We start from the raw sequence: 21,806 nt of genomic DNA, 5'->3' as shown, positions 1-21,806 counted from the left end.
AGTAGACCTACTGCTTAGGCATTGTTGACATGATGACTTCCATGCTCTGATTGTATGAGGAAACGCCCACGAGAGATGTGCCCACTCAGACAAACAAGGTTTCTGTAGTGTAGTGGTCATCACGTTCGCCTTACACGCGAAAGGTCCCTGGTTCGATACCAGGCAGAAACATGCTTCTTGATAGAATGACAAACACCACTGCTGTTTAGTGTTTTGTTGCCAGTGTAAAGGCTATCGGGGAGCGCTTGCCTTTAGATCCTCAAAGTGAGCTGTCAGTCTCATGTGATCGATACAGGAATGTTCTAAATCGCCATGTACCTTGATAGCAGTACTAATGCAGCCGGTTCAATCAAAATGAAACTCAGTGGAAACTTACCTAGTGCTTTGTCATGTTGTCTCCCAACATAGAAAATTCATGCTACTCGGTTGATTTGTAGACGTTTGTGTTATAAAGGTATCGAATGATGTCAACATTTGGTGTTTGGATGTGAATGTTTTGTCTTAAAGCAGAGTAGACCTACTGCTTAGCCATTGTTGACATGATGACTTCCATGCTCTGATAGAATGAGGAAACGCCCAAGAGATGTGCCCATTGAGACAAGCAAGGTTTCTGTAGTGTAGTGGTCATCACGTTCGCCTCACACGCGAAAGGTCCCTGGTTCGATACCAGGCAGAAACATGCTTCTTGATAGAATGACAAACACCACTGCTGTTTAGTGATTTGTTGCCAGTGTAAAGGCTATCGGGGAGCGCTTGCCTTTAGATCCTCAAAGTGAGCTGTCAGTCTCATGTGATCGATACAGGAATGTTCTAAATCGCCATGTACCTTGATAGCAGTACTAATGCAGCCGGTTCAATCAAAATGAAACTCAGTGGAAACTTACCTAGTGCTTTGTCATGTTGTCTCCCAACATAGAAAACTCATGCTACTCGGTTGATTTGTAGACGTTTGTGTTATAAAGGTATCGAATGATGTCAACATTTGGTGTTTGGATGTGAATGTTTTGTCTTAAAGCAGAGTAGACCTACTGCTTAGCCATTGTTGACATGATGACTTCCATGCTCTGATTGTATGAGGAAACGCCCACGAGAGATGTGCCCATTGAGACAAGCAAGGTTTCTGTAGTGTAGTGGTCGTCACGTTCGCCTCACACGCGAAAGGTCCCTGGTTCGATACCAGGCAGAAACATGCTTCTTGATAGAATGACAAACACACCACTGCTGTTTAGTCGTTTGTTGCCAGTGTAAAGGCTATCGGGGAGCTCTTCCCTTTAGAACCTCAAAGTGAGCTGTCAGTCTCATGTGATCGATACAGGAATGTTTTAAATCGCCATGTACCTTGATAGCAGTACTAATGCAGCCGGTTCTATCAAAATGAAACTCAGTGGAAACTTACCTAGTGCTTTGTCATGTTGTCTCCCAACGTAGAAAACTCATGCTACTCGGTTGATTTGTAGACGTTTGTGTTATAAAGGGATCGAATGATGTCAACATTTGGTGTTTGGATGTGAATGTTTTGTCTTAAAGCAGAGTAGACCTACTGCTTAGGCATTGTTGACATGATGACTTCCATGCTCTGATTGTATGAGGAAACGCCCACGAGAGATGTGCCCATTCAGACAAACAAGGTTTCTGTAGTGTAGTGGTCATCACGTTCGCCTTACACGCGAAAGGTCCCTGGTTCGATACCAGGCAGAAACATGCTTCTTGATAGAATGACAAACACCACTGCTGTTTAGTGATTTGTTGCCAGTGTAAAGGCTATCGGGGAGCGCTTGCCTTTAGATCCTCAAAGTGAGCTGTCAGTCTCATGTGATCGATACAGGAATGTTCTAAATCGCCATGTACCTTGATAGCAGTACTAATGCAGCCGGTTCAATCAAAATGAAACTCAGTGGAAACTTACCTAGTGCAATCAATCAATCAATCAAATTTTATTTATATAGCGCTTTTTACAACAGTTGTTGTCACAAAGCAGCTTTACAAGTGCCGAGTCCTAGCCCCCAGTGAGCAAGCCAAAGGCGACAGTGGCAAGGAAAAACTCCCTAGTTTTTTGCATGAGGAAGAAACCTTGAGAGGAACCAAGACTCAGGGGGGGAACCCATCCTCCTCTGGCCGACACCGGTCACCATGACAACAACAATAATATAGACAGAATGTAGACAGAATGTAAAAGATGCAATAATGTCCATTTAGACCGAAAAATAGTGCTTTGTCATGTTGTCTCCCAACATAGAAAATTCATGCTACTCGGTTGATTTGTAGACGTTTGTGTTATAAAGGTATCGAATGATGTCAACATTTGGTGTTTGGATGTGAATGTTTTGTCTTAAAGCAGAGTAGACCTACTGCTTAGCCATTGTTGACATGATGACTTCCATGCTCTGATAGAATGAGGAAACGCCCACGAGAGATGTGCCCATTGAGACAAGCAAGGTTTCTGTAGTGTAGTGGTCATCACGTTCGCCTCACACGCGAAAGGTCCCTGGTTCGATACCAGGCAGAAACATGCTTCTTGATAGAATGACATACACCACTGCTGTTTCGTGATTTGTTGCCAGTGTAAAGGCTATCGGGGAGCGCTTGCCTTTAGATCCTCAAAGTGAGCTGTCAGTCTCATGTGATCGATACAGGAATGTTATAAATCGCCATGTACCTTGATAGCAGTACTAATGTAGCCAGTTCAATCAAAATGAAACTCAGTGGAAACGTACCTAGTGCTTTGTCATGTTGTCTCCCAACATAGAAAACTCATGCTACTCGGTTGATTTGTAGACGTTTGTGTTATAAAGGTATCGAATGATGTCAACATTTGGTGTTTGGATGTGAATGTTTTGTCTTAAAGCAGAGTAGACCTACTGCTTAGCCATTGTTGACATGATGACTTCCATGCTCTGATTGTATGAGGAAACGCCCACGAGAGATGTGCCCATTCAGACAAGCAAGGTTTCTGTAGTGTAGTGGTCATCACGTTCGCCTCACACGCGAAAGGTCCCTGGTTCGATACCAGGCAGAAACATGCTTCTTGATAGAATGACAAACACCACTGCTGTTTAGTGATTTGTTGCCAGTGTAAAGGCTATCGGGGAGCGCTTGCCTTTAGATCCTCAAAGTGAGCTGTCAGTCTCATGTGATCGATACAGGAATGTTCTAAATCGCCATGTACCTTGATAGCAGTACTAATGTAGCCAGTTCAATCAAAATGAAACTCAGTGGAAACGTACCTAGTGCTTTGTCATGTTGTCTCCCAACATAGAAAACTCATGCTACTCGGTTGATTTGTAGACGTTTGTGTTAAAAAGGTATCGAATGATGTCAACATTTGGTGTTTGGATGTGAATGTTTTGTCTTAAAGCAGAGTAGACCTACTGCTTAGCCATTGTTGACATGATGACTTCCATGCTCTGATTGTATGAGGAAACGCCCACGAGAGATGTGCCCATTCAGACAAGCAAGGTTTCTGTAGTGTAGTGGTCATCACGTTCGCCTCACACGCGAAAGGTCCCTGGTTCGATACCAGGCAGAAACATGCTTCTTGATAGAATGACAAACACACCACTGCTGTTTAGTCGTTTGTTGCCAGTGTAAAGGCTATCGGGGAGCTCTTCCCTTTAGAACCTCAAAGTGAGCTGTCAGTCTCATGTGATCGATACAGGAATGTTTTAAATCGCCATGTATCTTGATAGCAGTACTAATGCAGCCGGTTCTATCAAAATGAAACTCAGTGGAAACTTACCTAGTGCTTTGTCATGTTGTCTCCCAACGTAGAAAACTCATGCTACTCGGTTGATTTGTAGACGTTTGTGTTATAAAGGGATCGAATGATGTCAACATTTGGTGTTTGGATGTGAATGTTTTGTCTTAAAGCAGAGTAGACCTACTGCTTAGGCATTGTTGACATGATGACTTCCATGCTCTGATTGTATGAGGAAACGCCCACGAGAGATGTGCCCACTCAGACAAACAAGGTTTCTGTAGTGTAGTGGTCATCACGTTCGCCTCACACGCGAAAGGTCCCTGGTTCGATACCAGGCAGAAACATGCTTCTTGATAGAATGACAAACACCACTGCTGTTTAGTGATTTGTTGCCAGTGTAAAGGCTATCGGGGAGCGCTTGCCTTTAGATCCTCAAAGTGAGCTGTCAGTCTCATGTGATCGATACAGGAATGTTTTAAATCGCCATGTATCTTGATAGCAGTACTAATGCAGCCGGTTCTATCAAAATGAAACTCAGTGGAAACTTACCTAGTGCTTTGTCATGTTGTCTCCCAACATAGAAAACTCATGCTACTCGGTTGATTTGTAGACGTTTGTGTTATAAAGGGATCGAATGATGTCAACATTTGGTGTTTGGATGTGAATGTTTTGTCTTAAAGCAGAGTAGACCTACTGCTTAGGCATTGTTGACATGATGACTTCCATGCTCTGATTGTATGAGGAAACGCCCACGAGAGATGTGCCCACTCAGACAAACAAGGTTTCTGTAGTGTAGTGGTCATCACGTTCGCCTTACACGCGAAAGGTCCCTGGTTCGATACCAGGCAGAAACATGCTTCTTGATAGAATGACAAACACCACTGCTGTTTAGTGATTTGTTGCCAGTGTAAAGGCTATCGGGGAGCGCTTGCCTTTAGATCCTCAAAGTGAGCTGTCAGTCTCATGTGATCGATACAGGAATGTTCTAAATCGCCATGTACCTTCATAGCAGTACTAATGCAGCCGGTTCAATCAAAATGAAACTCAGTGGAAACTTACCTAGTGCTTTGTCATGTTGTCTCCCAACATAGAAAACTCATGCTACTCGGTTGATTTGTAGACGTTTGTGTTATAAAGGTATCGAATGATGTCAACATTTGGTGTTTGGATGTGAATGTTTTGTCTTAAAGCAGAGTAGACCTACTGCTTAGCCATTGTTGACATGATGACTTCCATGCTCTGATTGTATGAGGAAACGCCCACGAGAGATGTGCCCATTCAGACAAGCAAGGTTTCTGTAGTGTAGTGGTCATCACGTTCGCCTCACACGCGAAAGGTCCCTGGTTCGATGCCAGGCAGAAACATGCTTCTTGATAGAATGACAAACACCACTGCTGTTTAGTGATTTGTTGCCAGTGTAAAGGCTATCGGGGAGCGCTTGCCTTTAGATCCTCAAAGTGAGCTGTCAGTCTCATGTGATCGATACAGGAATGTTCTAAATCGCCATGTACCTTCATAGCAGTACTAATGCAGCCGGTTCAATCAAAATGAAACTCAGTGGAAACTTACCTAGTGCTTTGTCATGTTGTCTCCCAACATAGAAAACTCATGCTACTCGGTTGATTTGTAGACGTTTGTGTTATAAAGGTATCGAATGATGTCAACATTTGGTGTTTGGATGTGAATGTTTTGTCTTAAAGCAGAGTAGACCTACTGCTTAGCCATTGTTGACATGATGACTTCCATGCTCTGATTGTATGAGGAAACGCCCACGAGAGATGTGCCCATTGAGACAAGCAAGGTTTCTGTAGTGTAGTGGTCATCACGTTCGCCTCACACGCGAAAGGTCCCTGGTTCGATACCAGGCAGAAACATGCTTCTTGATAGAATGACAAACACACCACTGCTGTTTAGTCGTTTGTTGCCAGTGTAAAGGCTATCGGGGAGCTCTTCCCTTTAGAACCTCAAAGTGAGCTGTCAGTCTCATGTGATCGATACAGGAATGTTTTAAATCGCCATGTACCTTGATAGCAGTACTAATGCAGCCGGTTCTATCAAAATGAAACTCAGTGGAAACTTACCTAGTGCTTTGTCATGTTGTCTCCCAACGTAGAAAACTCATGCTACTCGGTTGATTTGTAGACGTTTGTGTTATAAAGGGATCGAATGATGTCAACATTTGGTGTTTGGATGTGAATGTTTTGTCTTAAAGCAGAGTAGACCTACTGCTTAGGCATTGTTGACATGATGACTTCCATGCTCTGATTGTATGAGGAAACGCCCACGAGAGATGTGCCCATTCAGACAAACAAGGTTTCTGTAGTGTAGTGGTCATCACGTTCGCCTTACACGCGAAAGGTCCCTGGTTCGATACCAGGCAGAAACATGCTTCTTGATAGAATGACAAACACCACTGCTGTTTAGTGATTTGTTGCCAGTGTAAAGGCTATCGGGGAGCGCTTGCCTTTAGATCCTCAAAGTGAGCTGTCAGTCTCATGTGATCGATACAGGAATGTTCTAAATCGCCATGTACCTTGATAGCAGTACTAATGCAGCCGGTTCAATCAAAATGAAACTCAGTGGAAACTTACCTAGTGCAATCAATCAATCAATCAAATTTTATTTATATAGCGCTTTTTACAACAGTTGTTGTCACAAAGCAGCTTTACAAGTGCCGAGTCCTAGCCCCCAGTGAGCAAGCCAAAGGCGACAGTGGCAAGGAAAAACTCCCTAGTTTTTTGCATGAGGAAGAAACCTTGAGAGGAACCAAGACTCAGGGGGGGAACCCATCCTCCTCTGGCCGACACCGGTCACCATGACAACAACAATAATATAGACAGAATGTAGACAGAATGTAAAAGATGCAATAATGTCCATTTAGACCGAAAAATAGTGCTTTGTCATGTTGTCTCCCAACATAGAAAATTCATGCTACTCGGTTGATTTGTAGACGTTTGTGTTATAAAGGTATCGAATGATGTCAACATTTGGTGTTTGGATGTGAATGTTTTGTCTTAAAGCAGAGTAGACCTACTGCTTAGCCATTGTTGACATGATGACTTCCATGCTCTGATAGAATGAGGAAACGCCCACGAGAGATGTGCCCATTGAGACAAGCAAGGTTTCTGTAGTGTAGTGGTCATCACGTTCGCCTCACACGCGAAAGGTCCCTGGTTCGATACCAGGCAGAAACATGCTTCTTGATAGAATGACATACACCACTGCTGTTTCGTGATTTGTTGCCAGTGTAAAGGCTATCGGGGAGCGCTTGCCTTTAGATCCTCAAAGTGAGCTGTCAGTCTCATGTGATCGATACAGGAATGTTATAAATCGCCATGTACCTTGATAGCAGTACTAATGTAGCCAGTTCAATCAAAATGAAACTCAGTGGAAACGTACCTAGTGCTTTGTCATGTTGTCTCCCAACATAGAAAACTCATGCTACTCGGTTGATTTGTAGACGTTTGTGTTATAAAGGTATCGAATGATGTCAACATTTGGTGTTTGGATGTGAATGTTTTGTCTTAAAGCAGAGTAGACCTACTGCTTAGCCATTGTTGACATGATGACTTCCATGCTCTGATTGTATGAGGAAACGCCCACGAGAGATGTGCCCATTCAGACAAGCAAGGTTTCTGTAGTGTAGTGGTCATCACGTTCGCCTCACACGCGAAAGGTCCCTGGTTCGATACCAGGCAGAAACATGCTTCTTGATAGAATGACAAACACCACTGCTGTTTAGTGATTTGTTGCCAGTGTAAAGGCTATCGGGGAGCGCTTGCCTTTAGATCCTCAAAGTGAGCTGTCAGTCTCATGTGATCGATACAGGAATGTTCTAAATCGCCATGTACCTTGATAGCAGTACTAATGTAGCCAGTTCAATCAAAATGAAACTCAGTGGAAACGTACCTAGTGCTTTGTCATGTTGTCTCCCAACATAGAAAACTCATGCTACTCGGTTGATTTGTAGACGTTTGTGTTAAAAAGGTATCGAATGATGTCAACATTTGGTGTTTGGATGTGAATGTTTTGTCTTAAAGCAGAGTAGACCTACTGCTTAGCCATTGTTGACATGATGACTTCCATGCTCTGATTGTATGAGGAAACGCCCACGAGAGATGTGCCCATTCAGACAAGCAAGGTTTCTGTAGTGTAGTGGTCATCACGTTCGCCTCACACGCGAAAGGTCCCTGGTTCGATACCAGGCAGAAACATGCTTCTTGATAGAATGACAAACACACCACTGCTGTTTAGTCGTTTGTTGCCAGTGTAAAGGCTATCGGGGAGCTCTTCCCTTTAGAACCTCAAAGTGAGCTGTCAGTCTCATGTGATCGATACAGGAATGTTTTAAATCGCCATGTATCTTGATAGCAGTACTAATGCAGCCGGTTCTATCAAAATGAAACTCAGTGGAAACTTACCTAGTGCTTTGTCATGTTGTCTCCCAACGTAGAAAACTCATGCTACTCGGTTGATTTGTAGACGTTTGTGTTATAAAGGGATCGAATGATGTCAACATTTGGTGTTTGGATGTGAATGTTTTGTCTTAAAGCAGAGTAGACCTACTGCTTAGGCATTGTTGACATGATGACTTCCATGCTCTGATTGTATGAGGAAACGCCCACGAGAGATGTGCCCACTCAGACAAACAAGGTTTCTGTAGTGTAGTGGTCATCACGTTCGCCTCACACGCGAAAGGTCCCTGGTTCGATACCAGGCAGAAACATGCTTCTTGATAGAATGACAAACACCACTGCTGTTTAGTGATTTGTTGCCAGTGTAAAGGCTATCGGGGAGCGCTTGCCTTTAGATCCTCAAAGTGAGCTGTCAGTCTCATGTGATCGATACAGGAATGTTTTAAATCGCCATGTATCTTGATAGCAGTACTAATGCAGCCGGTTCTATCAAAATGAAACTCAGTGGAAACTTACCTAGTGCTTTGTCATGTTGTCTCCCAACATAGAAAACTCATGCTACTCGGTTGATTTGTAGACGTTTGTGTTATAAAGGGATCGAATGATGTCAACATTTGGTGTTTGGATGTGAATGTTTTGTCTTAAAGCAGAGTAGACCTACTGCTTAGGCATTGTTGACATGATGACTTCCATGCTCTGATTGTATGAGGAAACGCCCACGAGAGATGTGCCCACTCAGACAAACAAGGTTTCTGTAGTGTAGTGGTCATCACGTTCGCCTTACACGCGAAAGGTCCCTGGTTCGATACCAGGCAGAAACATGCTTCTTGATAGAATGACAAACACCACTGCTGTTTAGTGATTTGTTGCCAGTGTAAAGGCTATCGGGGAGCGCTTGCCTTTAGATCCTCAAAGTGAGCTGTCAGTCTCATGTGATCGATACAGGAATGTTCTAAATCGCCATGTACCTTCATAGCAGTACTAATGCAGCCGGTTCAATCAAAATGAAACTCAGTGGAAACTTACCTAGTGCTTTGTCATGTTGTCTCCCAACATAGAAAACTCATGCTACTCGGTTGATTTGTAGACGTTTGTGTTATAAAGGTATCGAATGATGTCAACATTTGGTGTTTGGATGTGAATGTTTTGTCTTAAAGCAGAGTAGACCTACTGCTTAGCCATTGTTGACATGATGACTTCCATGCTCTGATTGTATGAGGAAACGCCCACGAGAGATGTGCCCATTCAGACAAGCAAGGTTTCTGTAGTGTAGTGGTCATCACGTTCGCCTCACACGCGAAAGGTCCCTGGTTCGATGCCAGGCAGAAACATGCTTCTTGATAGAATGACAAACACCACTGCTGTTTAGTGATTTGTTGCCAGTGTAAAGGCTATCGGGGAGCGCTTGCCTTTAGATCCTCAAAGTGAGCTGTCAGTCTCATGTGATCGATACAGGAATGTTCTAAATCGCCATGTACCTTCATAGCAGTACTAATGCAGCCGGTTCAATCAAAATGAAACTCAGTGGAAACTTACCTAGTGCTTTGTCATGTTGTCTCCCAACATAGAAAACTCATGCTACTCGGTTGATTTGTAGACGTTTGTGTTATAAAGGTATCGAATGATGTCAACATTTGGTGTTTGGATGTGAATGTTTTGTCTTAAAGCAGAGTAGACCTACTGCTTAGCCATTGTTGACATGATGACTTCCATGCTCTGATTGTATGAGGAAACGCCCACGAGAGATGTGCCCATTGAGACAAGCAAGGTTTCTGTAGTGTAGTGGTCATCACGTTCGCCTCACACGCGAAAGGTCCCTGGTTCGATACCAGGCAGAAACATGCTTCTTGATAGAATGACAAACACACCACTGCTGTTTAGTCGTTTGTTGCCAGTGTAAAGGCTATCGGGGAGCTCTTCCCTTTAGAACCTCAAAGTGAGCTGTCAGTCTCATGTGATCGATACAGGAATGTTTTAAATCGCCATGTATCTTGATAGCAGTACTAATGCAGCCGGTTCTATCAAAATGAAACTCAGTGGAAACTTACCTAGTGCTTTGTCATGTTGTCTCCCAACGTAGAAAACTCATGCTACTCGGTTGATTTGTAGACGTTTGTGTTATAAAGGGATCGAATGATGTCAACATTTGGTGTTTGGATGTGAATGTTTTGTCTTAAAGCAGAGTAGACCTACTGCTTAGGCATTGTTGACATGATGACTTCCATGCTCTGATTGTATGAGGAAACGCCCACGAGAGATGTGCCCACTCAGACAAACAAGGTTTCTGTAGTGTAGTGGTCATCACGTTCGCCTTACACGCGAAAGGTCCCTGGTTCGATACCAGGCAGAAACATGCTTCTTGATAGAATGACAAACACCACTGCTGTTTAGTGATTTGTTGCCAGTGTAAAGGCTATCGGGGAGCGCTTGCCTTTAGATCCTCAAAGTGAGCTGTCAGTCTCATGTGATCGATACAGGAATGTTCTAAATCGCCATGTACCTTCATAGCAGTACTAATGCAGCCGGTTCAATCAAAATGAAACTCAGTGGAAACTTACCTAGTGCTTTGTCATGTTGTCTCCCAACATAGAAAACTCATGCTACTCGGTTGATTTGTAGACGTTTGTGTTATAAAGGTATCGAATGATGTCAACATTTGGTGTTTGGATGTGAATGTTTTGTCTTAAAGCAGAGTAGACCTACTGCTTAGCCATTGTTGACATGATGACTTCCATGCTCTGATTGTATGAGGAAACGCCCACGAGAGATGTGCCCATTCAGACAAGCAAGGTTTCTGTAGTGTAGTGGTCATCACGTTCGCCTCACACGCGAAAGGTCCCTGGTTCGATGCCAGGCAGAAACATGCTTCTTGATAGAATGACAAACACCACTGCTGTTTAGTCGTTTGTTGCCAGTGTAAAGGCTATCGGGGAGCTCTTCCCTTTAGAACCTCAAAGTGAGCTGTCAGTCTCATGTGATCGATACAGGAATGTTTTAAATCGCCATGTATCTTGATAGCAGTACTAATGCAGCCGGTTCTATCAAAATGAAACTCAGTGGAAACTTACCTAGTGCTTTGTCATGTTGTCTCCCAACATAGAAAACTCATGCTACTCGGTTGATTTGTAGACGTTTGTGTTATAAAGGGATCGAATGATGTCAACATTTGGTGTTTGGATGTGAATGTTTTGTCTTAACCCTTATATGGTCCAAGGGTCTGTGGGACCCATTTTTAAAAAATCAGCTTAAAAAAATTCTACAATTTTTTTTTTTTCAAACTGAGATTCATTGGTCCTTGGCTCATTTTCTGTGAGCAACATAAATCAGAAAATATTTTCAATGACCACCCCCCCGTACCCCCCCCTTCACATTTGTATTACATACAGGGTCCAGGGTCCACTGGGCCCTGGGCTAGTCAAAGTGGGCAATCAACATTGGGTTGGGTAGTTGATAGTCGTCTGTATGACTTTAAAGGATATACAAACAAAGGACAGAGGAGTTTGGCATGCAAAGGTGAGCAACCATCAACACTTTTGATGGTTGTCACATCAGGGGTTGATTGCATATTGTCAGACAGCAGACGAAGAATCTCTATAGAGACAAAGGGGTGAGATCTGAAAGAAGCATTTTTTCTCTCAGCCCTCATTATCCCTCCCTCCTCTCTGGACCTGTGTGTGTGTGTGTGTGTGTGTGTGTGTGTGTGTGTGTGTGTGTGAGTGTGTGTTTCATCCAATCATGGGGACATGATGCTATAAATGCTAAAAATGCTAAAAATGCTATAAAAGATGGCAAAGCGATTCTCAGTTCAGACTGCCTTACAGCTGCTATTGGAAGAGACAGAGGATTTTGATGGTGATTCAGAAGAAGAAATTTCAGGATCACATTTCTGAAATATCAGAGTCTGATACTGATAATGAAAAGGAGGATGAGCAGCAGCCAGCTCCGTTAGCACCAGCCCGTCAGCAGCTAGCCATAGGACCAGCCTGTCAGCCAGCATGATTTATGATTCATTTCCTTATTGTGTTACATTTTAATAAAAAAGTAACTAATAAATAAATGAGAGCAAACTAATTTAACATATGTATTGTTTATTTTACTTGCAATTGGGCTAAATCTGCTGATTATTTTAACAAAAAATGCAATGGGTCCCCCACGCCCAGCTGGACCCCAAGAAGGTAGACCACGCCCGGATCTCATCAGGGTTAAAGCAGAGTAGACCTACTGCTTAGGCATTGTTGACATGATGACTTCCATGCTCTGATTGTATGAGGAAACGCCCACGAGAGATGTGCCCACTCAGACAAACAAGGTTTCTGTAGTGTAGTGGTCATCACGTTCGCCTTACACGCGAAAGGTCCCTGGTTCGATACCAGGCAGAAACATGCTTCTTGATAGAATGACAAACACCACTGCTGTTTAGTGATTTGTTGCCAGTGTAAAGGCTATCGGGGAGCGCTTGCCTTTAGATCCTCAAAGTGAGCTGTCAGTCTCATGTGATCGATACAGGAATGTTCTAAATCGCCATGTACCTTCATAGCAGTACTAATGCAGCCGGTTCAATCAAAATGAAACTCAGTGGAAACTTACCTAGTGCTTTGTCATGTTGTCTCCCAACATAGAAAACTCATGCTACTCGGTTGATTTGTAGACGTTTGTGTTATAAAGGTATCGAATGATGTCAACATTTGGTGTTTGGATGTGAATGTTTTGTCTTAAAGCAGAGTAGACCTACTGCTTAGCCATTGTTGACATGATGACTTCCATGCTCTGATTGTATGAGGAAACGCCCACGAGAGATGTGCCCATTCAGACAAGCAAGGTTTCTGTAGTGTAGTGGTCATCACGTTCGCCTCACACGCGAAAGGTCCCTGGTTCGATGCCAGGCAGAAACATGCTTCTTGATAGAATGACAAACACCACTGCTGTTTAGTGATTTGTTGCCAGTGTAAAGGCTATCGGGGAGCGCTTGCCTTTAGATCCTCAAAGTGAGCTGTCAGTCTCATGTGATCGATACAGGAATGTTCTAAATCGCCATGTACCTTCATAGCAGTACTAATGCAGCCGGTTCAATCAAAATGAAACTCAGTGGAAACTTACCTAGTGCTTTGTCATGTTGTCTCCCAACATAGAAAACTCATGCTACTCGGTTGATTTGTAGACGTTTGTGTTATAAAGGTATCGAATGATGTCAACATTTGGTGTTTGGATGTGAATGTTTTGTCTTAAAGCAGAGTAGACCTACTGCTTAGCCATTGTTGACATGATGACTTCCATGCTCTGATTGTATGAGGAAACGCCCACGAGAGATGTGCCCATTGAGACAAGCAAGGTTTCTGTAGTGTAGTGGTCATCACGTTCGCCTCACACGCGAAAGGTCCCTGGTTCGATACCAGGCAGAAACATGCTTCTTGATAGAATGACAAACACACCACTGCTGTTTAGTCGTTTGTTGCCAGTGTAAAGGCTATCGGGGAGCTCTTCCCTTTAGAACCTCAAAGTGAGCTGTCAGTCTCATGTGATCGATACAGGAATGTTTTAAATCGCCATGTATCTTGATAGCAGTACTAATGCAGCCGGTTCTATCAAAATGAAACTCAGTGGAAACTTACCTAGTGCTTTGTCATGTTGTCTCCCAACGTAGAAAACTCATGCTACTCGGTTGATTTGTAGACGTTTGTGTTATAAAGGGATCGAATGATGTCAACATTTGGTGTTTGGATGTGAATGTTTTGTCTTAAAGCAGAGTAGACCTACTGCTTAGGCATTGTTGACATGATGACTTCCATGCTCTGATTGTATGAGGAAACGCCCACGAGAGATGTGCCCACTCAGACAAACAAGGTTTCTGTAGTGTAGTGGTCATCACGTTCGCCTTACACGCGAAAGGTCCCTGGTTCGATACCAGGCAGAAACATGCTTCTTGATAGAATGACAAACACCACTGCTGTTTAGTGATTTGTTGCCAGTGTAAAGGCTATCGGGGAGCGCTTGCCTTTAGATCCTCAAAGTGAGCTGTCAGTCTCATGTGATCGATACAGGAATGTTCTAAATCGCCATGTACCTTCATAGCAGTACTAATGCAGCCGGTTCAATCAAAATGAAACTCAGTGGAAACGTACCTAGTGCTTTGTCATGTTGTCTCCCAACATAGAAAACTCATGGTACTCGGTTGATTTGTAGACGTTTGTGTTATAAAGGTATCGAATGATGTCAACATTTGGTGTTTGGATGTGAATGTTTTGTCTTAAAGCAGAGTAGACCTACTGCTTAGGCATTGTTGACATGATGACTTCCATGCTCTGATTGTATGAGGAAACGCCCACGAGAGATGTGCCCATTCAGACAAACAAGGTTTCTGTAGTGTAGTGGTCATCACGATCGCCTCACACGCGAAAGGTCCCTGGTTCGATACCAGGCAGAAACATGCTTCTTGATAGAATGACAAACACCACTGCTGTTTAGTGATTTGTTGCCAGTGTAAAGGCTATCGGGGAGCGCTTGCCTTTAGAACCTCAAAGTGAGCTGTCAGTCTCATGTGATCGATACAGGAATGTTCTAAATCGCCATGTACCTTGATAGCAGTACTAATGTAGCCAGTTCAATCAAAATGAAACTCAGTGGAAACGTACCTAGTGCTTTGTCATGTTGTCTCCCAACATAGAAAACTCATGCTACTCGGTTGATTTGTAGACGTTTGTGTTATAAAGGTATCGAATGATGTCAACATTTGGTGTTTGGATGTGAATGTTTTGTCTTAAAGCAGAGTAGACCTACTGCTTAGCCATTGTTGACATGATGACTTCCATGCTCTGATTGTATGAGGAAACGCCCACGAGAGATGTGCCCATTCAGACAAGCAAGTTTTCTGTAGTGTAGTGGTCATCACGTTTGCCTCACACGCGAAAGGTCCCTGGTTCGATACCAGGCAGAAACATGCTTCTTGATAGAATGACAAACACACCACTGCTGTTTAGTGGTTTGTTGCCAGTGTAAAGGCTATCAGGGAGCTCTTCCCTTTAGAACCTCAAAGTGAGCTGTCAGTCTCATGTGATCGATACAGGAATGTTCTAAATCGCCATGTACCTTCATAGCAGTACTAATGCAGCCGGTTCAATCAAAATGAAACTCAGTGGAAACTTACCTAGTGCTTTGTCATGTTGTCTCCCAACATAGAAAACTCATGCTACTCGGTTGATTTGTAGACGTTTGTGTTATAAAGGTATCGAATGATGTCAACATTTGGTGTTTGGATGTGAATGTTTTGTCTTAAAGCAGAGTAGACCTACTGCTTAGCCATTGTTGACATGATGACTTCCATGCTCTGATAGAATGAGGAAACGCCCACGAGAGATGTGCCCATTGAGACAAGCAAGGTTTCTGTAGTGTAGTGGTCATCACGTTCGCCTCACACGCGAAAGGTACCTGGTTCAATACCAGGCAGAAACATGCTTCTTGATAGAATGACAAACACACCACTGCTGTTTAGTCGTTTGTTGCCAGTGTAAAGGCTATCGGGGAGCTCTTCCCTTTAGAACCTCAAAGTGAGCTGTCAGTCTCATGTGATCAATACAGGAATGTTTTAAATCGCCATGTACCTTGATAGCAGTACTAATGCAGCCGGTTCTATCAAAATGAAACTCAGTGGAAACTTACCTAGTGCTTTGTCATGTTGTCTCCCAACGTAGAAAACTCATGCTACTCGGTTGATTTGTAGACGTTTGTGTTATAAAGGGATCGAATGATGTCAACATTTGGTGTTTGGATGTGAATGTTTTGTCTTAAAGCAGAGTAGACCTACTGCTTAGGCATTGTTGACATGATGACTTCCATGCTCTGATAGAATGAGGAAACGCCCACGAGAGATGTGCCCATTGAGACAAGCAAGGTTTCTGTAGTGTAGTGGTCATCACGTTTTCCTCACACGCGAAAGGTCCCTGGTTCGATACCAGGCAGAAACATGCTTCTTGATAGAATGACAAACACCACTGCTGTTTAGTGATTTGTTGCCAGTGTAAAGGCTATCGGGGAGCTCTTCCCTTTAGAACCTCAAAGTGAGCTGTCAGTCTCATGTGATCGATACAGGAATGTTTTAAATCGCCATGTACCTTGATAGCAGTACTAATGCAGCCGGTTCTATCAAAATGAAACTCAGTGGAAACTTACCTAGTGCTTTGTCATGTTGTCTCCCAACGTAGAAAACTCATGCTACTCGGTTGATTTGTAGACGTTTGTATTATACAGGGATCGAATGATGTCAACATTTGGTGTTTGGATGTGAATGTTTTGTCTTAAAGCAGAGTAGACCTACTGCTTAGGCATTGTTGACATGATGACTTCCATGCTCTGATTGTATGAGGAAACGCCCACGAGAGATGTGCCCATTGAGACAAGCAAGGTTTCTGTAGTGTAGTGGTCATCACGTTCGCCTCACACGCGAAAGGTTCCTGGTTCGATACCAGGCAGAAACATGCTTCTTGATAGAATGACAAACACACCACTGCTGTTTAGTGGTTTGTTGCCAGTGTAAAGGCTATCAGGGAGCTCTTCCCTTTAGAACCTCAAAGTGAGCTGTCAGTCTCATGTGATCGATACAGGAATGTTCTAAATCGCCATGTACCTTGATAGCAGTACTAATGCAGCCGGTTCAATCAAAATGAAACTCAGTGGAAACTTACCTAGTGCTTTGTCATGTTGTCTCCCAACATAGAAAACTCATGCTACTCGGTTGATTTGTAGACGTTTGTGTTATAAAGGTATCGAATGATGTCAACATTTGGTGTTTGGATGTGAATGTTTTGTCTTAAAGCAGAGTAGACCTACTGCTTAGCCATTGTTGACATGATGACTTCCATGCTCTGATAGAATGAGGAAACGCCCACGAGAGATGTGCCCATTGAGACAAGCAAGGTTTCTGTAGTGTAGTGGTCATCACGTTCGCCTCACATGCGAAAGGTACCTGGTTCGATACCAGGCAGAAACATGCTTCTTGATAGAATGACAAACACACCACTGCTGTTTAGTCGTTTGTTGCCAGTGTAAAGGCTATCGGGGAGCTCTTCCCTTTAGAACCTCAAAGTGAGCAGTCAGTCTCATGTGATCAATACAGGAATGTTTTAAATCGCCATGTACCTTGATAGCAGTACTAATGCAGCCGGTTCTATCAAAATGAAACTCAGTGGAAACTTACCTAGTGCTTTGTCATGTTGTCTCCCAACGTAGAAAACTCATGCTACTCGGTTGATTTGTAGACGTTTGTGTTATAAAGGGATCGAATGATGTCAACATTTGGTGTTTGGATGTGAATGTTTTGTCTTAAAGCAGAGTAGACCTACTGCTTAGGCATTGTTGACATGATGACTTCCATGCTCTGATAGAATGAGGAAACGCCCACAAGAGATGTGCCCATTGAGACAAGCAAGGTTTCTGTAGTGTAGTGGTCATCACGTTTTCCTTACACGCGAAAGGTCCCTGGTTCGATACCAGGCAGAAACATGCTTCTTGATAGAATGACAAACACCACTGCTGTTTAGTGATTTGTTGCCAGTGTAAAGGCTATCGGGGAGCTCTTCCCTTTAGAACCTCAAAGTGAGCTGTCAGTCTCATGTGATCGATACAGGAATGTTTTAAATCGCCATGTACCTTGATAGCAGTACTAATGCAGCCGGTTCTATCAAAATGAAACTCAGTGGAAACTTACCTAGTGCTTTGTCATGTTGTCTCCCAACGTAGAAAACTCATGCTACTCGGTTGATTTGTAGACGTTTGTATTATAAAGGGATCGAATGATGTCAACATTTGGTGTTTGGATGTGAATGTATTGTCTTAAAGCAGAGTAGACCTACTGCTTAGCCATTGTTGACATGATGACTTCCATGCTCTGATAGAATGAGGAAACGCCCACGAGAGATGTGCCCATTGAGACAAGCAAGGTTTCTGTAGTGTAGTGGTCATCACGTTCGCCTCACACGCGAAAGGTCCCTGGTTCGATACCAGGCAGAAACATGCTTCTTGATAGAATGACAAACACCACTGCTGTTTAGTGATTTGTTGCCAGTGTAAAGGCTATCGGGGAGCGCTTGCCTTTAGATCCTCAAAGTGAGCTCTCAGTCTCATGTGATAGATACAGGAATGTTCTAAATCGCCATGTACCTTGATAGCAGTACTAATGCAATCAGTTCAATCAAAATGAAACTCAGTGGAAACGTACGTAGTGCTTTGTCATGTTGTCTCCCAACGTAGAAAACTCATGCTACTCGGTTGATTTGTAGACGTTTGTGTTATAAAGGGATCGAATGATGTCAACATTTGGTGTTTGGATGTGAATGTTTTGTCTTAAAGCAGAGTAGACCTACTGCTTAGCCATTGTTGACATGATGACTTCCATGCTCTGATTGTATGAGGAAACGCCCACGAGAGATGTGGCCATTCAGACAAGCAAGGTTTCTGTAGTGTAGTGGTCATCACGTTCGCCTTACACGCGAAAGGTCCCTGGTTCGATACCAGGCAGAAACATGCTTCTTGATAGAATGACAAACACCACTGCTGTTTAGTGTTTTGTTGCCAGTGTAAAGGCTATCGGGGAGCTCTTCCCTTTACATCCTCAAAGTGAGCTCTCAGTCTCATGTGATAGATACAGGAATGTTCTAAATCGCCATGTACCTTGATAGCAGTACTAATGCAGCCAGTTCAATCAAAATGAAACTCAGTGGAAACGTACCTAGTGCTTTGTCATGTTGTCTCCCAACATAACAAACTCATGCTACTCGGTTGATTTGTAGACGTTTGTGTTATAAAGGGATTGAATGATGTCAACATTTGGTGTTTGGATGTGAATGTTGTGTCTTAAAGCAGAGTAGACCTACTGCTTAGCCATTGTTGACATGATGACTTCCATGCTCTGATTGTATGAGGAAACGCCCACGAGAGATGTGCCCATTCAGACAAGCAAGGTTTCTGTAGTGTAGTGGTCATCACATTCGCCTCACACGCGAAAGGTCCCTGGTTCGATACCAGGCAGAAACATGCTTCTTGATAGAATGACAAACACCACTGCTGTTTAGTGATTTGTTGCCAGTGTAAAGGCTATCGGGGAGCGCTTGCCTTTAGATCCTCAAAGTGAGCTGTCAGTCTCATGTGATCGATACAGGAATGTTCTAAATCGCCATGTACCTTGATAGCAGTACTAATGCAGCCGGTTCAATCAAAATGAAACTCAGTGGAAACGTACCTAGTGCTTTGTCATGTTGTCTCCCAACATAGAAAATTCATGCTACTCGGTTGATTTGTAGACGTTTGTGTTATAAAGGGATTGAATGATGTCAACATTTGGTGTTTGGATGTGAATGTTGTGTCTTAAAGCAGAGTAGACCTACTGCTTAGCCATTGTTGACATGATGACTTCCATGCTCTGATTGTATGAGGAAACGCCCACGAGAGATGTGCCCATTCAGACAAGCAAGGTTTCTGTAGTGTAGTGGTCATCACATTCGCCTCACACGCGAAAGGACCCTGGTTCGATACCAGGCAGAAACATGCTTCTTGATAGAATTACAAACACACCACTGCTGTTTAGTGTTTTGTTGCCAGTGTAAAGGCTATCGGGGAGCTCTTCCCTTTACATCCTCAAAGTGAGCTCTCAGTCTCATGTGATCGATACAGTAATGTTCTAAATCGCCATGTACCTTGATAGCAGTACTAATGCAGCCGGTTCAATCAAAATGAAACTCAGTGGAAACGTACCTAGTGCTTTGTCATGTTGTCTCCCAACGTAGAAAACTCATGCTACTCGGTTGATTTGTAGACGTTTGTGTTATAAAGGGATCGAATGATGTCAACATTTGGTGTTTGGATGTGAATGTTTTGTCTTAAAGCAGAGTAGACCTACTGCTTAGCCATTGTTGACATGATGACTTCCATGCTCTGATTGTATGAGGAAACGCCCACGAGAGATGTGCCCATTCAGACAAACAAGGTTTCTGTAGTGTAGTGGTCATCACGTTCGCCTTACACGCGAAAGGTCCCTGGTTCGATACCAGGCAGAAACATGCTTCTTGATAGAATGACATACACCACTGCTGTTTCGTGATTTGTTGCCAGTGTAAAGGCTATCGGGGAGCGCTTGCCTTTAGATCCTCAAAGTGAGCTGTCAGTCTCATGTGATCGATACAGGAATGTTATAAATCGCCATGTACCTTGATAGCAGTACTAATGTAGCCAGTTCAATCAAAATGAAACTCAGTGGAAACGTACCTAGTGCTTTGTCATGTTGTCTCCCAACATAGAAAACTCATGCTACTCGGTTGATTTGTAGACGTTTGTGTTATAAAGGTATCGAATGATGTCAACATTTGGTGTTTGGATGTGAATGTTTTGTCTTAAAGCAGAGTAGACCTACTGCTTAGCCATTGTTGACATGATGACTTCCATGCTCTGATTGTATGAGGAAACGCCCACGAGAGATGTGCCCATTCAGACAAGCAAGGTTTCTGTAGTGTAGTGGTCATCACGTTCGCCTCACACGCGAAAGGTCCCTGGTTCGATGCCAGGCAGAAACATGCTTCTTGATAGAATGACAAACACCACTGCTGTTTAGTGATTTGTTGCCAGTGTAAAGGCTATCGGGGAGCGCTTGCCTTTAGATCCTCAAAGTGAGCTGTCAGTCTCATGTGATCGATACAGGAATGTTCTAAATCGCCATGTACCTTGATAGCAGTACTAATGTAGCCAGTTCAATCAAAATGAAACTCAGTGGAAACGTACCTAGTGCTTTGTCATGTTGTCTCCCAACATAGAAAACTCATGGTACTCGGTTGATTTGTAGACGTTTGTGTTATAAAGGTATCGAATGATGTCAACATTTGGTGTTTGGATGTGAATGTTTTGTCTTAAAGCAGAGTAGACCTACTGCTTAGCCATTGTTGACATGATGACTTCCATGCTCTGATTGTATGAGGAAACGCCCACGAGAGATGTGCCCATTCAGACAAGCAAGGTTTCTGTAGTGTAGTGGTCATCACGTTCGCCTCACACGCGAAAGGTCCCTGGTTCGATACCAGGCAGAAACATGCTTCTTGATAGAATGACAAACACCACTGCTGTTTAGTGATTTGTTGCCAGTGTAAAGGCTATCGGGGAGCGCTTGCCTTTAGATCCTCAAAGTGAGCTGTCAGTCTCATGTGATCGATACAGGAATGTTCTAAATTGCCATGTACCTTGATAGCAGTACTAATGCAGCCGGTTCAATCAAAATGAAACTCAGTGGAAACTTACCTAGTGCTTTGTCATGTTGTCTCCCAACATAGAAAACTCATGCTACTCGGTTGATTTGTAGACGTTTGTGTTATAAAGGTATCGAATGATGTCAACATTTGGTGTTTGGATGTGAATGTTTTGTCTTAAAGCAGAGTAGACCTACTGCTTAGCCATTGTTGACATGATGACTTCCATGCTCTGATTGTATGAGGAAACGCCCACGAGAGATGTGGCCATTGAGACAAGCAAGGTTTCTGTAGTGTAGTGGTCATCACGTTCGCCTCACACGCGAAAGGTCCCTGGTTCGATACCAGGCAGAAACATGCTTCTTGATAGAATGACAAACACCACTGCTGTTTAGTGATTTGTTGCCAGTGTAAAGGCTATCGGGGAGCGCTTGCCTTTAGATCCTCAAAGTGAGCTGTCAGTCTCATGTGATCGAT

The 21,806-nt window shown here is 43.3% G+C and overlaps 35 non-coding genes across 35 annotated transcripts; all 35 read left to right on the top strand.

Annotated features, from left to right (window-relative positions):
- The first annotated feature begins 98 nt into the window (after positions 1-98).
- trnav-uac (transfer RNA valine (anticodon UAC)) lies at positions 99-171 on the top strand. The gene has a single exon. It is a non-coding gene; the product is annotated as a tRNA-Val (tRNA).
- Positions 172-606: 435 nt separating this feature from the next.
- trnav-cac (transfer RNA valine (anticodon CAC)) lies at positions 607-679 on the top strand. The gene has a single exon. It is a non-coding gene; the product is annotated as a tRNA-Val (tRNA).
- Positions 680-1,628: 949 nt separating this feature from the next.
- Positions 1,629-1,701, top strand: trnav-uac (transfer RNA valine (anticodon UAC)). The gene has a single exon. It is a non-coding gene; the product is annotated as a tRNA-Val (tRNA).
- Positions 1,702-2,436: 735 nt separating this feature from the next.
- On the top strand, positions 2,437-2,509 carry trnav-cac (transfer RNA valine (anticodon CAC)). Its single transcript has one exon. It is a non-coding gene; the product is annotated as a tRNA-Val (tRNA).
- Positions 2,510-2,946: 437 nt separating this feature from the next.
- On the top strand, positions 2,947-3,019 carry trnav-cac (transfer RNA valine (anticodon CAC)). Its single transcript has one exon. It is a non-coding gene; the product is annotated as a tRNA-Val (tRNA).
- A 437-nt stretch (positions 3,020-3,456) lies between these two features.
- Positions 3,457-3,529, top strand: trnav-cac (transfer RNA valine (anticodon CAC)). Its single transcript has one exon. It is a non-coding gene; the product is annotated as a tRNA-Val (tRNA).
- Positions 3,530-3,968: 439 nt separating this feature from the next.
- trnav-cac (transfer RNA valine (anticodon CAC)) lies at positions 3,969-4,041 on the top strand. The gene has a single exon. It is a non-coding gene; the product is annotated as a tRNA-Val (tRNA).
- A 437-nt stretch (positions 4,042-4,478) lies between these two features.
- On the top strand, positions 4,479-4,551 carry trnav-uac (transfer RNA valine (anticodon UAC)). Its single transcript has one exon. It is a non-coding gene; the product is annotated as a tRNA-Val (tRNA).
- Positions 4,552-4,988: 437 nt separating this feature from the next.
- On the top strand, positions 4,989-5,061 carry trnav-cac (transfer RNA valine (anticodon CAC)). Its single transcript has one exon. It is a non-coding gene; the product is annotated as a tRNA-Val (tRNA).
- A 437-nt stretch (positions 5,062-5,498) lies between these two features.
- On the top strand, positions 5,499-5,571 carry trnav-cac (transfer RNA valine (anticodon CAC)). The gene has a single exon. It is a non-coding gene; the product is annotated as a tRNA-Val (tRNA).
- Positions 5,572-6,010: 439 nt separating this feature from the next.
- trnav-uac (transfer RNA valine (anticodon UAC)) lies at positions 6,011-6,083 on the top strand. Its single transcript has one exon. It is a non-coding gene; the product is annotated as a tRNA-Val (tRNA).
- Positions 6,084-6,818: 735 nt separating this feature from the next.
- Positions 6,819-6,891, top strand: trnav-cac (transfer RNA valine (anticodon CAC)). The gene has a single exon. It is a non-coding gene; the product is annotated as a tRNA-Val (tRNA).
- Positions 6,892-7,328: 437 nt separating this feature from the next.
- On the top strand, positions 7,329-7,401 carry trnav-cac (transfer RNA valine (anticodon CAC)). Its single transcript has one exon. It is a non-coding gene; the product is annotated as a tRNA-Val (tRNA).
- A 437-nt stretch (positions 7,402-7,838) lies between these two features.
- trnav-cac (transfer RNA valine (anticodon CAC)) lies at positions 7,839-7,911 on the top strand. The gene has a single exon. It is a non-coding gene; the product is annotated as a tRNA-Val (tRNA).
- Positions 7,912-8,350: 439 nt separating this feature from the next.
- trnav-cac (transfer RNA valine (anticodon CAC)) lies at positions 8,351-8,423 on the top strand. The gene has a single exon. It is a non-coding gene; the product is annotated as a tRNA-Val (tRNA).
- A 437-nt stretch (positions 8,424-8,860) lies between these two features.
- On the top strand, positions 8,861-8,933 carry trnav-uac (transfer RNA valine (anticodon UAC)). Its single transcript has one exon. It is a non-coding gene; the product is annotated as a tRNA-Val (tRNA).
- A 437-nt stretch (positions 8,934-9,370) lies between these two features.
- On the top strand, positions 9,371-9,443 carry trnav-cac (transfer RNA valine (anticodon CAC)). The gene has a single exon. It is a non-coding gene; the product is annotated as a tRNA-Val (tRNA).
- A 437-nt stretch (positions 9,444-9,880) lies between these two features.
- trnav-cac (transfer RNA valine (anticodon CAC)) lies at positions 9,881-9,953 on the top strand. The gene has a single exon. It is a non-coding gene; the product is annotated as a tRNA-Val (tRNA).
- Positions 9,954-10,392: 439 nt separating this feature from the next.
- On the top strand, positions 10,393-10,465 carry trnav-uac (transfer RNA valine (anticodon UAC)). The gene has a single exon. It is a non-coding gene; the product is annotated as a tRNA-Val (tRNA).
- A 437-nt stretch (positions 10,466-10,902) lies between these two features.
- Positions 10,903-10,975, top strand: trnav-cac (transfer RNA valine (anticodon CAC)). Its single transcript has one exon. It is a non-coding gene; the product is annotated as a tRNA-Val (tRNA).
- A 1,446-nt stretch (positions 10,976-12,421) lies between these two features.
- On the top strand, positions 12,422-12,494 carry trnav-uac (transfer RNA valine (anticodon UAC)). Its single transcript has one exon. It is a non-coding gene; the product is annotated as a tRNA-Val (tRNA).
- A 437-nt stretch (positions 12,495-12,931) lies between these two features.
- trnav-cac (transfer RNA valine (anticodon CAC)) lies at positions 12,932-13,004 on the top strand. The gene has a single exon. It is a non-coding gene; the product is annotated as a tRNA-Val (tRNA).
- A 437-nt stretch (positions 13,005-13,441) lies between these two features.
- On the top strand, positions 13,442-13,514 carry trnav-cac (transfer RNA valine (anticodon CAC)). Its single transcript has one exon. It is a non-coding gene; the product is annotated as a tRNA-Val (tRNA).
- Positions 13,515-13,953: 439 nt separating this feature from the next.
- trnav-uac (transfer RNA valine (anticodon UAC)) lies at positions 13,954-14,026 on the top strand. Its single transcript has one exon. It is a non-coding gene; the product is annotated as a tRNA-Val (tRNA).
- A 2,481-nt stretch (positions 14,027-16,507) lies between these two features.
- trnav-cac (transfer RNA valine (anticodon CAC)) lies at positions 16,508-16,580 on the top strand. Its single transcript has one exon. It is a non-coding gene; the product is annotated as a tRNA-Val (tRNA).
- A 439-nt stretch (positions 16,581-17,019) lies between these two features.
- Positions 17,020-17,092, top strand: trnav-cac (transfer RNA valine (anticodon CAC)). The gene has a single exon. It is a non-coding gene; the product is annotated as a tRNA-Val (tRNA).
- Positions 17,093-17,531: 439 nt separating this feature from the next.
- trnav-uac (transfer RNA valine (anticodon UAC)) lies at positions 17,532-17,604 on the top strand. The gene has a single exon. It is a non-coding gene; the product is annotated as a tRNA-Val (tRNA).
- Positions 17,605-18,041: 437 nt separating this feature from the next.
- Positions 18,042-18,114, top strand: trnav-cac (transfer RNA valine (anticodon CAC)). The gene has a single exon. It is a non-coding gene; the product is annotated as a tRNA-Val (tRNA).
- A 437-nt stretch (positions 18,115-18,551) lies between these two features.
- Positions 18,552-18,624, top strand: trnav-uac (transfer RNA valine (anticodon UAC)). The gene has a single exon. It is a non-coding gene; the product is annotated as a tRNA-Val (tRNA).
- Positions 18,625-19,061: 437 nt separating this feature from the next.
- Positions 19,062-19,134, top strand: trnav-cac (transfer RNA valine (anticodon CAC)). The gene has a single exon. It is a non-coding gene; the product is annotated as a tRNA-Val (tRNA).
- Positions 19,135-19,571: 437 nt separating this feature from the next.
- Positions 19,572-19,644, top strand: trnav-cac (transfer RNA valine (anticodon CAC)). The gene has a single exon. It is a non-coding gene; the product is annotated as a tRNA-Val (tRNA).
- Positions 19,645-20,083: 439 nt separating this feature from the next.
- Positions 20,084-20,156, top strand: trnav-uac (transfer RNA valine (anticodon UAC)). The gene has a single exon. It is a non-coding gene; the product is annotated as a tRNA-Val (tRNA).
- A 437-nt stretch (positions 20,157-20,593) lies between these two features.
- On the top strand, positions 20,594-20,666 carry trnav-cac (transfer RNA valine (anticodon CAC)). Its single transcript has one exon. It is a non-coding gene; the product is annotated as a tRNA-Val (tRNA).
- Positions 20,667-21,103: 437 nt separating this feature from the next.
- Positions 21,104-21,176, top strand: trnav-cac (transfer RNA valine (anticodon CAC)). Its single transcript has one exon. It is a non-coding gene; the product is annotated as a tRNA-Val (tRNA).
- A 437-nt stretch (positions 21,177-21,613) lies between these two features.
- trnav-cac (transfer RNA valine (anticodon CAC)) lies at positions 21,614-21,686 on the top strand. Its single transcript has one exon. It is a non-coding gene; the product is annotated as a tRNA-Val (tRNA).
- Positions 21,687-21,806: the final 120 nt, after the last annotated feature.

This window comes from Brachyhypopomus gauderio, unplaced genomic scaffold, assembly GCF_052324685.1.
Source record: "Brachyhypopomus gauderio isolate BG-103 unplaced genomic scaffold, BGAUD_0.2 sc119, whole genome shotgun sequence".
Classification (NCBI taxonomy): Eukaryota; Metazoa; Chordata; class Actinopteri; order Gymnotiformes; family Hypopomidae; genus Brachyhypopomus; species Brachyhypopomus gauderio.
Note: the sequence above shows the minus strand (reverse complement) of the source record. Positions and strands in the feature narration are given on the sequence as shown.